Source organism: Teleopsis dalmanni, chromosome 1 (genome assembly GCF_002237135.1).
Source record: "Teleopsis dalmanni isolate 2A chromosome 1, ASM223713v2, whole genome shotgun sequence".
NCBI lineage: Eukaryota > Metazoa > Arthropoda > Insecta > Diptera > Diopsidae > Teleopsis > Teleopsis dalmanni.
The window spans coordinates 9,716,964-9,730,186 of record NC_051846.1 but is presented as its reverse complement, the minus strand read 5'-3'; the positions used below and the strand labels follow the sequence as shown (position 1 = coordinate 9,730,186).

The window sequence follows — 13,223 nt, the reverse complement described above, 5'->3', positions numbered from 1 at the left end:
TTAGGCTTTTTTTTTGTTAAAAGTTTTAATGATACAAGAAAATAAATTTCAAATGTCTACACTTTTCTTTCAAAACTGAACCGAACTGAACTTTTTGCAGGAAGAATATACGCTCGAGTAAAATTTTGTTAAAAATTGCTTAAATGAGAGAAAATGCCTTGTAGGCAAATTTCTTTACTGCTTAATTTTTATTACATTTTTGTCGTTACCGTTGCTGTTGTTGTTGTTGGTGCTCTGCTGATTTGAATGTCTTCGTCTTGTATCTGAAAGAAGTGTATCTACAAAAAAAAGAAATCACAAGATTTAATGTCTTACATTTTTATTGTTTTGTTGGCGCATTTTGCCCGTTGGGTGTCATAAAAAAGTTTCTAACGCCTGCAACATCAAAATTTCCACACAACCCAGGCCCAACTCAGCAAACTCGAAGGCGTTTAAGCCGAATCGCTTATTCCCATGAATCCATTTAACGCGAAAAATGCTTCAATATCAAATTCCAAACTGTTGAAGGAAAAGAGTCGCAGTTTTGCCGGAAATCTGTGCGGCAGCCAAATGCTGCCAAGTAGAAAATATTTTTACATCAACTGATATTTTTCTTCATTTCTACTTCTTAAGTAATATTTTTACTTCATTTTTTTAATTTCTGCTATTGCTCAGCAAAAATGCTAACTGCCTTCATTCGTACTGCTTCAATGGTGTGGCAGCGAAGAGTTTTCCTCCTGAGTAGGCACCGCACGGGATGCTGTTAGTTTGTGGTGCTGCAGTGAAAGGAGCAAACGTGGTGATTTCCTTAACATTCAAAGCTCGTCAACATCATCATAAAAATATTTCTCCATTTTGTTTTTTTTTTGGATAATTTCTTGGTTTCTTATGCTTTTTAACGTGTTTCATTTCATTTCCGGTGCCGTTAATGTTGCTGGCGCTCCCTCTGACGTGCGTCTTATGCCAAACATGCAAAAACATTAACAAAAGTTGTCAAAAATATCAGAAACATTTTATTTGTGCTTTTATATTTTATTTCAGTTTTTTACGTATTTTCCTCATTTTCCTTAATGCTTTCATATTTTCATTTAAAAAAGTATTTCAAGCAATTTGGAGTTTCTCAAGAACTGCAAGAAAATTGATAACAAAATACTTGAAATAAACAAATTTTTAAACTTCAATTCTGGTTCATACTTTTATGTGTTTATCAATTTTTGTTGACATTTCATATTTTTATTTTCATAATTTCATATTTCATAATTTTCCTTAAGTGTATTTTCTCCCATATAAATATCTAAATCTTCCTTAGTTGTGATTTATAGTTAACATTTTATACGTTACATTTACAAATTTTTTCCAATCATATTAAACGATTTCAAAAAAAAAGTGAATCATTAAAAATAATATGAGACAAAATTTAAGCCTCCAGTGATTTCACATTAACTAAGATTGATACAACTCTGAAAGATTCAATCAATCTAATATGCACTTTACTCAATTTTCATCAGGCTACTTAATGAAGAAATCTAATTAATGTACCCATTCCTACTTTCTTTTTCTCTAAGAGCTACGACTCCTGATTTTAACTTAACTCAACCATGGAAAATTCAGCTCATCCATCCAATCTTTAAATTTCTAGATTCCTATCCAGCCAATCTTATATGCTCTTTATAAAACAATTTTCAGTCTAATCAATTTAATATGCTTTGTACATAACTACCATCAGTTTTCTTATGGAAGAAGTCTTAAGTATATATTTACACCGCATTTTTCTCGCAGAGCTCCTGCAATAAGAAATTTTAGTGCAACATGTGAATAATGAGAGACAAATCAATTCCTGGAATATGTTGAAAAATATGTCTGCAATAATGCTGCTATAATGCAAAAGAGCATAAACCAGAAAAACAAAAATTTTTAAAAGGATAAGAGGCTTCGGTTTACTTGCTCAATAATAATGATGGTTGCTAAATCCAGTAAACATTGACAAGTGTGAATACTTGGAATCAAATATTTTTTACATTCTCAATTCATGGAATAAAGATATTAACTTTTGTATAATATAAACAATAATACTTTCACTAAAAAATAACATATTATACCCTACTTCACTTTTAAAAACTAAACAAACGATATTTGAATGTATTAAATATGGCCCGATCTTTCAATCAGGCACCACAAAAAATTTATTTAGACTCATTAAATTGCTCCTCTCCACGGAAATCTTTAGTAAAAGGCGAAAGATTTATTCGACAACTGAAGAGAAACCAGAGTAACTGCAGACACTTTTCATCGCAGTTTTAAACAAACGCAACTAGAAAGTCGATGAGAATTATATTTTCTTCTTTACACGCATTTCACCACTTTTTAAGTAAACTAACCATGCTGAAAAAGAGGAAAGCAAGTCATTTTATCCTTCCCTTTTCGATTTATATATGTATATTGTTTTGGGTGCAAACATAAGAGGATTTCTCTAATCTTTTTGTGTAAGAGGGTCGAAAAAGAGTTCGAACACAACAAACAATAGTACAACAACAAAATGAGTTGTTCAGTTACTGAAAATTAACACACGTAGTGAGCAGTGTGAATAAGCTTGCTTCGGAAAATGAGCTCTAATGACTGATGCGATATTCTACTTAAAAACAACAGATATTTAAACTCTTCTATGTTTTGTAATTATATACAAAAACAAATTTAATCATAAATTGTTCATTTTCATACTATGAAAGAGAATATGTGTGAGAGTGTTACCCACAGATTTAATGATCGAAGCATTGACCATTTTTATATTCAAAATGCTCTACAAGGTGAGATGAAAAAACTGCAACAAAGTAAAACGCCATAATTTTTTCATTTTTTTTAAATTTTATTGAATGAAAGCAAAAAATGTCGGAAATAACATCAAATTTGAGAATCGGTTTAGATTTGTTCGTATTGGCCACCTTTGGCACGAACTATGGCCTTCAAACGGCCAATGAAACCATCACACGCTGCCCCCGAAAGTGGCTCTGCGGTATTTTGTCCCATTCTCGGCGAAGCGCTTGCTTGAGATGATCGACACTTTGGTATTTTTTAGTTCCAACCTTGCTTTCCAAAATACCCCAGGCACAATAGTCCAACGGATTGGCATCCGGAGATTTTGGTGGCCATTGTGCGGTGGAAATGAAGCGAGGAACCTCATTTCTTAACCATTCTTGGATGGCGCGTGCTGAGTGCGATGGTGCTGAGTCCTGTTGGAATGTCCAAGGTCTGCGGCCGAAATGTTTGCGTGCCCAGGGCTTCAGAACTCCCTCCAAAATATTTTCGCGATAGATTTGCGCATTTAATTTGACACCACGGTCGATGAATACGAGCGGCGAGCGACCATCGGCTGTTATGGCGGCCCACACCATCACCATGGCCGGCTTTTGAGTTGTGATGGCCAACCGAAGTTGCAAATTTTCAGCTGACCTCTCTGGCAAGTAAACACGATCATTTTGTTTGTTTACAAACTGCTGGATAACGAATGGTTTCTCATCGGAGAAAACCAAATTCGGCAGTTCACCACTTTCGGCCAAGCGAAACAACTCTTTAGCTTTTTCGAGTCTAACTTTTTTTTGCGCATCAGTAAGATCTTGCACTTTTTGGAACTTGAATGGCTTTAGTCCAAGCTCATTTTTCAATATTTGCCGAATGGCATATTGCGATATGTTCAGCTCACGAGCCATTTTTCGTCCACTGCGACGCGGATTTCGTTCAATTCGCTTTTTCACTTTTCGAACCATTTCTGCCGATGTTGCTGTTTTTTTTCGTCCACTTCCTTGACGTCGGGCTACGCTACCAGTATCATGGTAACGAGCGATGGTACGAGACACAAAACATTTATTCACTTCTAAATGCTGGAGGGCTCTAACGATAGCCACTTGTGGTTTTCCAGCCAAATGCAAAGCAATCACACTATCACGCTTGAATTCCATCACAAATAACTTTTTTTTTGAAAAATTCCCACCAAAATGCTTTTGTGCGCTTGTAAACAATATAATGAGCTGTCACTAGAATAAATCTGACAGCTGTGGGACGAGCGGTTTAGAAATGACAGCAGTCTGAAGTTGGTTGCAGTTTTTTCATCTCACCTTGTATTATATCAAGACTCTCGTGAATGTTTATTGATATAAAGTCTACGTTCTAAATGTTTAACTTGAGTTTATTCGAATTGTTCTAATGATGAAATGCTTGAACACACTAGATTCAACTAATTCTTTATATAGTACATAAATATACTCCTCTTTAAGCGTCAATGATTTTTACAGAATAAGTGAAGTTAAACCAAGATGATACTGAGATAAACTGAAATATGTTCTAAGGTATAACGAAATACTGTATCTTTTAAAAATATAATTACAAAAGTGGGAAAACTTGCTATCGTATTTCGAGACTAGGGAGTAGGGACTGTAGTAGAGTGTCATGAGGATTACGCATTCATATATATAATATTGTCAATATCTCAAAATAAATTAATAAACAGTAATTAAGTTGAATACTACAGCTATATTAAATATTAATCCAAAATTTGGTTTATTTGCATTGAAGCTATAAGTACAGTACAAGTGCTATGAGGCTAAAAATAACTGTAATTTAATTGTTGAATAAAAACATATAGTCGGAACTTATTGTATGGATATTCTAGAGAAAACATATTTAAGCAAAAACGTCTTTTAGTATGTTAGTAAAACACAATATGAGACTTCGCTTCTTACAAAGCGAACATGATTGAAATTCAATTTTACAATATATATCAGTAAAATGCATTCAAGGCATATTCCCATAAAGTGCAAGCAAAGAATCTAGAGTACTCTACAGGTATATTAAATATTAATCCAAAATTTGGTTTATTTAGAGTACTATAGATTATTTGGTGCAAGTGTGTATCCAGTAACACTTTTATAATATGCAGAAGAGTGATATATGTTGGCATAATACGAAAAAATCAGTATTATTCTTATTCATACGACATCGTTTTACCTTTTTAATTAATCCGGATTAAATAATTTTGGATCTGAACTGAAACAAACAAGTTGTGGTTTATTAAACCTAATTCTCTTTTTTTTATTTAAACCAAATCCAGGTTTAACTTATCTAATTATACACCTAAAAATTGTTTTTTATACTAATATAAGCATAGTATTACTTAACAATATTTTTATACTGCACAGGTATATTCTAACAAAGAGCTTAGTTGGCGACAGAACTTTGTAAAGCATTAAGTGATCGTTGCTTATTGATTTCAATTTTTCATTTAACATCCAGATACAACAGCTAACAATTTGGTTTTACTAAATAAACATTGAATGTATTTATTATGGCCCCACCTTTCGGTTAGGCACAACAAAAAATTTTATTTAGACTCATTAAATTGCTCCTCTCCACGGAAATCTTTAGTAAAAGGCGAAAGATTTATTCGACAACTGAAGAGAAACCAGAGTAACTACGAAGACTTTTTACGGCAATTTTAAACAAACGCAACTAGAAAGTCGATGGGAATTATATTTTCTCCTAACTTCACATTCAACCACCTTTGAAGCAAATTGAAAGTACAAACAAACTCGAAGTTAACTGATTTTACTCTTCTCTCTACGATTGTATATATGTATTGTTGTTGTTTGTATTTATTATATATAAATAAATACATTTTATAAGTCACTATTTTATTTTTAATAAATTGTATTCGGTTTTTAATATTCGAAACCGAATGTATTGTTGATTACATCTATCTGATCATATCTAGTTGTTTCTAACATGTTAATAATTTTATTCATCATATATAAATCTTAATAGGTTTATAATATTGTTCTTTTGGTCTTCTTTGAGTACAACCAAGGATTAAGAAAACTAACTTAACGTTGAAGCCGTGCGTAGTGGAATTTTGGTGAAAGTAATGACTCATTCTTGTTATTTTGCAATATGTAGGTTAGAAATATCTATGCATTATACAATTTTCTGTAATTGGTCACTGTGAATGTGTTAGCGACAATTGTTAGTAATATTCCTTTAACTGTAAAGTGTGTTTATAGTCTCGATTTACATAATCGTAAAACTCAAAATAAGAATAAATAGCTATAACCACGGTTGCCACTTATGGTACTTTAGTACCAAAATTGGTACTTTTTTTTTCGTTTGGTACTCATGTTCAAAAAATGGTACATGTTTGACGACCCAACTTTATTGTGGATATTTCCAAATAATTTTTTTTATAAATGCAAGTTTGCACTATTTTATATTTTGTTCATTTATAACACTATGAAAAACACAGAACGAAAAAATAAAAAGGTCCAAAAAAATTTTGGAAGCTTCGAAGTGAAAACCACACACCAAAGTTCTACATATCTACTTTTATTAGTTTTGAATAAATTAATTTTGGCCCAATCATACGATCAAGCACTTCAAAAAATTATTAGCCTCGGATATAGACTATGAACTTTGGCCCTCCTGCGGAAACTTTCAGTAAAAGATGAAAGACTTACTCAACGACATAGATAAAACCAAAGTCTAACTATGCACTTTTCTATTTCATTATAAATTTGAACAATGAATAAGTCCATGAGAATTATATTTGCTTTCAACCGTTTTCAATGTATATACCATATATAAAGAATTTAACCATTTTTCTAACAAAAATTTTACTGTGTGTAACCTACTACAGATCATTTTGGTTTAACTGTAGATGATGATAGCAAAATGGGACGTAAATTATTGTAATAATATTACAAAAATAATTAAATTATTTTTATAATATATAATAATATATAAATACATATTTTTATTATATGATAGTGCCAATGCTTCAGTTAGTAGGTAACTGAAGGTTTGCACATAAATAGAGAAATTCAGATATATTATAGTAAACTCTTAAATACAATAGTTTATTTTTAATAGACTGAAATTTTAAATAAGAAAAATGTATGAATTAATTAAGTGTTAATTAATAACTATTATTATTTTAATTTTTAAATAAAAGTAATAAGCTAAAATATATACATATGTACATATACAATACTTCACTTCCATGAAATATTGTCTTAACGTCTGTAAAAAGTCAGTAGTTGCTTTGGGCCAAATAAATAGATTACGAGTGTGAAAGCAATTCAAAGTGTAACTTAATTAACTTAGTAAAGGTTTCATGATATAGAACACTATCTTGGTGAAACATCACTTTCTTTTTTTACAGGTTACTCCATTTTTGTTTCTTAATTTTTACACTCCAATAATTCTCTAATGCTACGAAAAATTCGGTATCTTTCTCAATGATTTATCTTTCTCCAGATTATCGGTGAACAGAATACATATGATATCACCTTGCTATGAGACTGTTGATATTTTGATCGCTTTGAATTGCTCCTCAATCAGCCGACAATCTATATGATTTCAGTGTGTACTGAAACTTCCGTGAACCTTTTAACTTTCTTGAACACTTCCAGGCAACGCTACCTCCTTGGAGGCGTTATTGTTTTAAACCCGGTCTGTGAAAATGATTAAGCTACTTTAAAAATAATTTACGCATGTTAAAATTTTTATGAAAAATAACAATTAGATTACATTTTGATATCTTTAAGGTGTCAACTATCTTACGCAACTTCACTTTACTGTCTTTCAAAACAATTTTATGGACAATTTTCTGTTTTACGGATTCACTGCTGATTCGGTTTTGGTACAAACATGCACCAGCCAATATTAGTTACTTTTTCTGGTGAAGGTCCATCATCGCAAAGTATATACCAAGCATACGCTGGCAAGATTTTAACTAACCAGTGTAGACCCAGTGCAATGAAACTGCTGTTTAATTTCAACCGTAAATATCTTTATCCAAAAACTATGTGTCATGACGACAAATTACGAATTAATTTTATATATTTTGGCTTGAAAATTAAAATCTGTGGTCATCAAAACCAAAAATTTTTATACAAGAAGAATGGAAGAATGGAAATTAAACCAATGTATTTTAAAATATATCTATATTGTAGAAATAAACATCGCATGAATTAAAAGGTTAGGTTATGCTGACCACGCGTAGACCATTTTAGCGATATGTACATCACTTAGGATATGTGTGTTATTACCGATTTTTATTAGGATTTTAACAGAAACCCCAGGTATGTGCTCCAGCCCTATAAACCTGACAGACCTCAAGTATTTATGTCAAGTTCTCGAGAGAGCGGGGCAGTTACACATCTAGAGCTTTTTTAAATTTTAAATTAATGAGTGGCTGGAAAGAGCACATCAGACAGATTGGGATAATATAATTGCCCATAGACAAGCTAAAGAATCCAAGCTGTAACGATCAAAAGCCAGAATTAGGGAGCTACTTATGCTAAACAGAAGTAGCATCCGACTTGTCACAGGTTTTCTTACTGGGTATTACGGAGTTAAAAAACATCTATCAAACCTAGATATTACTAGAGACTATAGCTGCAGACTTTGTGGCGAAGAAGAGGAAACCGCAGAACACATCTTGTATGACTGTGATAGTCTCCCCAGACTTAGACTTCGGTACTTATCCATTGCCTATCAACTTATAACGGAATTAGGCAACATCTTTCCAAAGAACATAATGGCGTTCTTAACTGCTACTCGTCTATGGCACTAAAGTGGGTATGTCACAATAATCCTCAAAGGATGCAGTGAAATGGTGACAACTTCCCAATCTGTCTTATAATTTAATCTAATCTAAATCTACACAGCAGACGCTCCAGAGTGCATGAAATAAAAGAAGAGACAAAATATATGGTGGCATTGTGTGCAATAAAAATATCTATAGCTACTGAAACAATCAATGGAGTGAGATGCGACTTTGGGATATAGCAAGGCTACAACTATCTTTGATCTTACTCACTAATTTTACTATATGTGTCAAACTGTAAATTGTATGAAAGGAAGATTTTTAAGTTTCCGTAGTTACAAAAATTATTCTAAGCAGCATTTACTTTCCCACACAACATCCTTTTTTATGCGTATTGTCTATTTTTTTTATAGTCTTCATCTGGGGTCTAAACTTCCTTAAAGTTAAAGTAACAAATGAATGTGTTCAAGCAGACATACATTATTATCACCCTGTATTTGATGACTCCTGACAATTGTAAACGACCGCAAACATTAAAAAAGTTTAAATTTTCTAGTTTGCATAATTTTTCCAGATACATATTCAAAGGAACACTAAAGTATAGAAAAAAAGTATACTTCATTGAATAAATTGAAAAGTTTTATCATTTTGAGTTTTTTTCCTATTTTCTGTATTAGCAAAAATGGCAAAGTTTTTTGAAATTTACTTCATTTCATTTGAATTTTTATTTGTTGATGGGAAAAATTATGTGAAAAAGTTCTGAAAAGTTTTATGTGCGGAGTTTAGTGTGCTGATATTTCAAATTAAGGATAACTTAGTTTCACTACTTTCCACTTATAAAAGGAATTGAAAGTTGCTAAGTATATAAATAAATATTTATGTGAAATGAAAAGAAAATAGCACAAATAAAATAAAATTAAATGCGAGAATAAATTTCTGTAAATAGCAAAATTGCATGAATAAACTTTCTAATAAAAATAATGCAAAAAATAAAAATAAATAAATAAAATAAAAAATATAAATAAAATTTAATAGAAGCAATTTAGCATGAATTTTCCGACTTTCATGAATTTAATGAATCCCATGAATCATATGAATCACATGAATAAAGATGAAGTTCCTTGACTAAAAATCGGTCAAATGTAAATGAATGAATTGAAAATATTGTGCGTATGCATTTACATATGAAAATTATCGTATTTCAGATATTGCAAGTACGAGTATCTTTAATTTCAATGAAAATTAATGAGATACATTTTATGTTCTAATTCATACTTTTCAAATTCATTGAATTTAATTCATTGAATCACTCTTCCTTTCAACGCAATTTTAATCATTTTTACCGGAATGTGCTAGATTTGTATATGAGGTGCTCAGTATGAATAAGAGGAGTTGCGTTTTTTTCAGTGCATTCATTTCGCATTTAATTGCAAGGACGAGTAGCACTTTTAATTTCAGTTTCATTTGTTAATCTTGCACTAATTAGAATTGCATTGCCGTTGGTGGCAACTGCGGCATTGCAGCTGATGCAAGTCATGTGCAGTTGCATTGCAGTTTGCTATGCAGCAAACATCAAGTTCAACGCGACTCGTGCTGGTGCATATTGACTGGAGCCTGCCTTTCCTCGTTCTACATACATATGTGTGTTGCCTAATAGAACTGCTGGTAGGAATTTACTTGTGTGTATAGTACATGTGCCAGCATGAAAGGATGCAGTTTTAGTAATAAAGAAATGAGTTTCTAGATGTGTAAACTTCGTATCAGAAATCCAATTAAAATAGTTTTATTTGTTTACCAGAATTTGCATAAAATATATGCACTAACGAGCAGAATTGTATTTACTGAAAAGTGGCAGGGATGAGTTTCATGATGAGCCAATTTGGGTCCTGAAATTTAGAACCACTTTACATATTGAAATATTCATATACGTTAAAAAAAATTTCTTTTTGATTTTGGTTTATATCTGAAACTATCAAGAATTTTGCTACAAAAGATTTGTTAGTATCAATCACCAGCTGATACACATACATGATTGTAAGGCACAATTATGATAGACGAATGCTAGACAGCTAAATTCGCTAGGTGAGGTGTCTTAAAAATACGTTTAAAATATCTAAATAAACTAGATACAGTGCAAGTATCGTGTAAACAATTGTTGAAATCCAATTAAATATTTACAAAATTAATTCACTTAAGCGGGAAAGAATAACAATATATAGATATTTGTACGCAAATGAGCAGATTTTAAACAGAAAAAAGAAACTAGCCACGTCATTGGTATGTTCTGTGGAGGTATAAGACCTATAGTGATTTTACTGTCTGGTCACTTTTAATTAATAAAACATAACACCAGACTTAAATATTTGTTTCAGTGGCTTTGGTTGGTTGGTTGGTTGCAGTGGCAGGTCATAAGATAACTTCAAATGTACCTCAATTAGCGATTTTTCGCCGTTTTGTTACCACATTCCTCGCAAGAACCCTAGTATAGAAGAGTAGAAGAGACTAAATAGAAGAGACTAAATCCATCCCACCGAATTTAGGTCTTTCATCCTTACCATTGAGCAGTCTGATAAACTATCACAAAAGTATTTTCCTAAGAACCAGTGGCTTTAGTCACAGCTGTGTTGGAAACGAAAATACTGCTTTACATAGGCTTTATCATTGTGCAACACAGCTGAAGATTTATAAGCTATAAGCTTGATTTCTAAGACCCTCCGAATTTTCAGATTTATTAGAGGTTTGAGTTGGTTCAAATGGTTCCAAGTTCTTTGCCTTTTATATGGCTACATATTGAGCCAGTAAACATAAGTGGATCTCAAGGAAAACCATAATTACATAATTAAATCTAATCAACTGCAGAGTAATACACCGAAAATGTAGTAATGGAGTAGGGATTCTCATTTTAACACAGCATATTAACAAATCGTATACTCTTCAAATATATCATAGGCGCTGTGAAAATTAAAATTATGCTTATCCGATGAATGGAAATTATAGCAATGTGCTTTAAATACATCTTTAATGTCGAAATAATTGCTGAATAAAAGAACAGACTAAATATTAGTGGTATCATCTGCAAAAATGATAACTAAAAATGTTGAATAATTCAATGTTGTGTGGTGCGACCATAAGGGGCTTCAATTATCTTTGTTGTTATGATGAAATTACTAGATTATCCATCTATCTATTTATTATAATCTATCTTCGAATTGTAAACATTTTCTTGAAATTGAATAGCTTCCTAAAGATTCATGAAGATTGAATAGAATCATTTAGATTCCTAAATGATAATCATACCTGCAAAAGTTCGTTCGTTCGTACGGAAGCATTTGCTTTGGAGTGGATGCACCTTTAGTAGTTTTTAAATAATTATACCGATGAACCCTAAAAGTATGCAACCTTTTTTAAATTAATTTTGAATTTATTTTGTTATTTTTATTCTTATAAGTTTGGTTTTAATTTTATTTATTATTACTTTATGAATAAAAAAATAATTTAATACCAACCTCGGAAATGTCCTGTAAATAAATCACTTTATCAATAGGGTATAGGCAAAACAGAAACTATTTTTAAACATTGATTGAACAAAAATAGATTTTAAAACACATTCTTCTTTACTAATACTTAATCCAAAATCTTTATTTGTAATTTTGTTATATATATATATATATTATTATATATATTATTATTATTTAGAGTTTTGTTTTATATTAATTAGAGATATTCCAATCATTCTAATAGTAAATTTACTATTGTCAATAATAACGAAAATGAATAAAAATCATTAAATTCATTAACTACATATTTAAATTTAAACAAACAATTTTTATTTTAAATAAATAGATTTTGCAATTTGTATTCTTTAATTTTTTAATTCCATTTAATAGCACCACAAATAGTAAATTATTTATTTAAATAATCAGAAGAAATATTTTCACTAATTAATTCAAATGCCATTATATTAATTTAATAAACTAATTCATTACCAATTAAATTAAACTTCATATATTATATTGTTTAACTCTTAATATAAAAACACTTAAATAAATTATAAATACTGAACCAAATAATTAATACCAAATTTTTGTTGTTTTTGCAAACAAATAATGTAATTAGAAATTATAGTTGAAATAGCGGAAATTACAATTTTAATTACTTTCCAATCGAAAAACATTTCTAAATATATAAAATTTGTATTTATAATAGTGGAAAATTCCTAATGAGGATAAATTATAATATAAAATTTTACTAAGTTATGTAAATAATAATAAATGATATCAAAACAATTTCAGATAAAGACTAAATGAACAACCACAATTTAATTATTTTTAGCTGATTTAGCAGCATTTGTAAATATTTATTTCATCAACAAAATCGAGTCACATTGACCACAGCCAACATCGAAGATAAATAAGGCGGTAATGATGCTCGAATGCTCAAATTTATAGGCAGACTATCAAAACATTCAAATGGGTTTTATCAATAAAATTAAATAAATATTTTGTCAACTGCCCCATCAACACATTTATGAGTTGTTTTGTTTTAATGAACTTGAAGTTATTTTAGTAGAAAAACATCAATAAATTTATTTATCAACCATAAAATGTTAATAAACAATAACAAAGTGTAAGCAAAACAGTTGCATTTACTAAAA

At 30.7% G+C, this 13,223-nt stretch overlaps 2 non-coding genes across 2 annotated transcripts; both read right to left on the bottom strand.

Moving 5' to 3' along the window:
• Positions 1 to 2,130: 2,130 nt before the first annotated feature.
• On the bottom strand, positions 2,131 to 2,252 carry LOC119673574. Its single transcript, XR_005252092.1, has one exon. It is a non-coding gene; the product is annotated as a U5 spliceosomal RNA (small nuclear RNA).
• A 3,067-nt stretch (positions 2,253 to 5,319) lies between these two features.
• LOC119673577 lies at positions 5,320 to 5,440 on the bottom strand. Its single transcript, XR_005252095.1, has one exon. It is a non-coding gene; the product is annotated as a U5 spliceosomal RNA (small nuclear RNA).
• Positions 5,441 to 13,223: the final 7,783 nt, after the last annotated feature.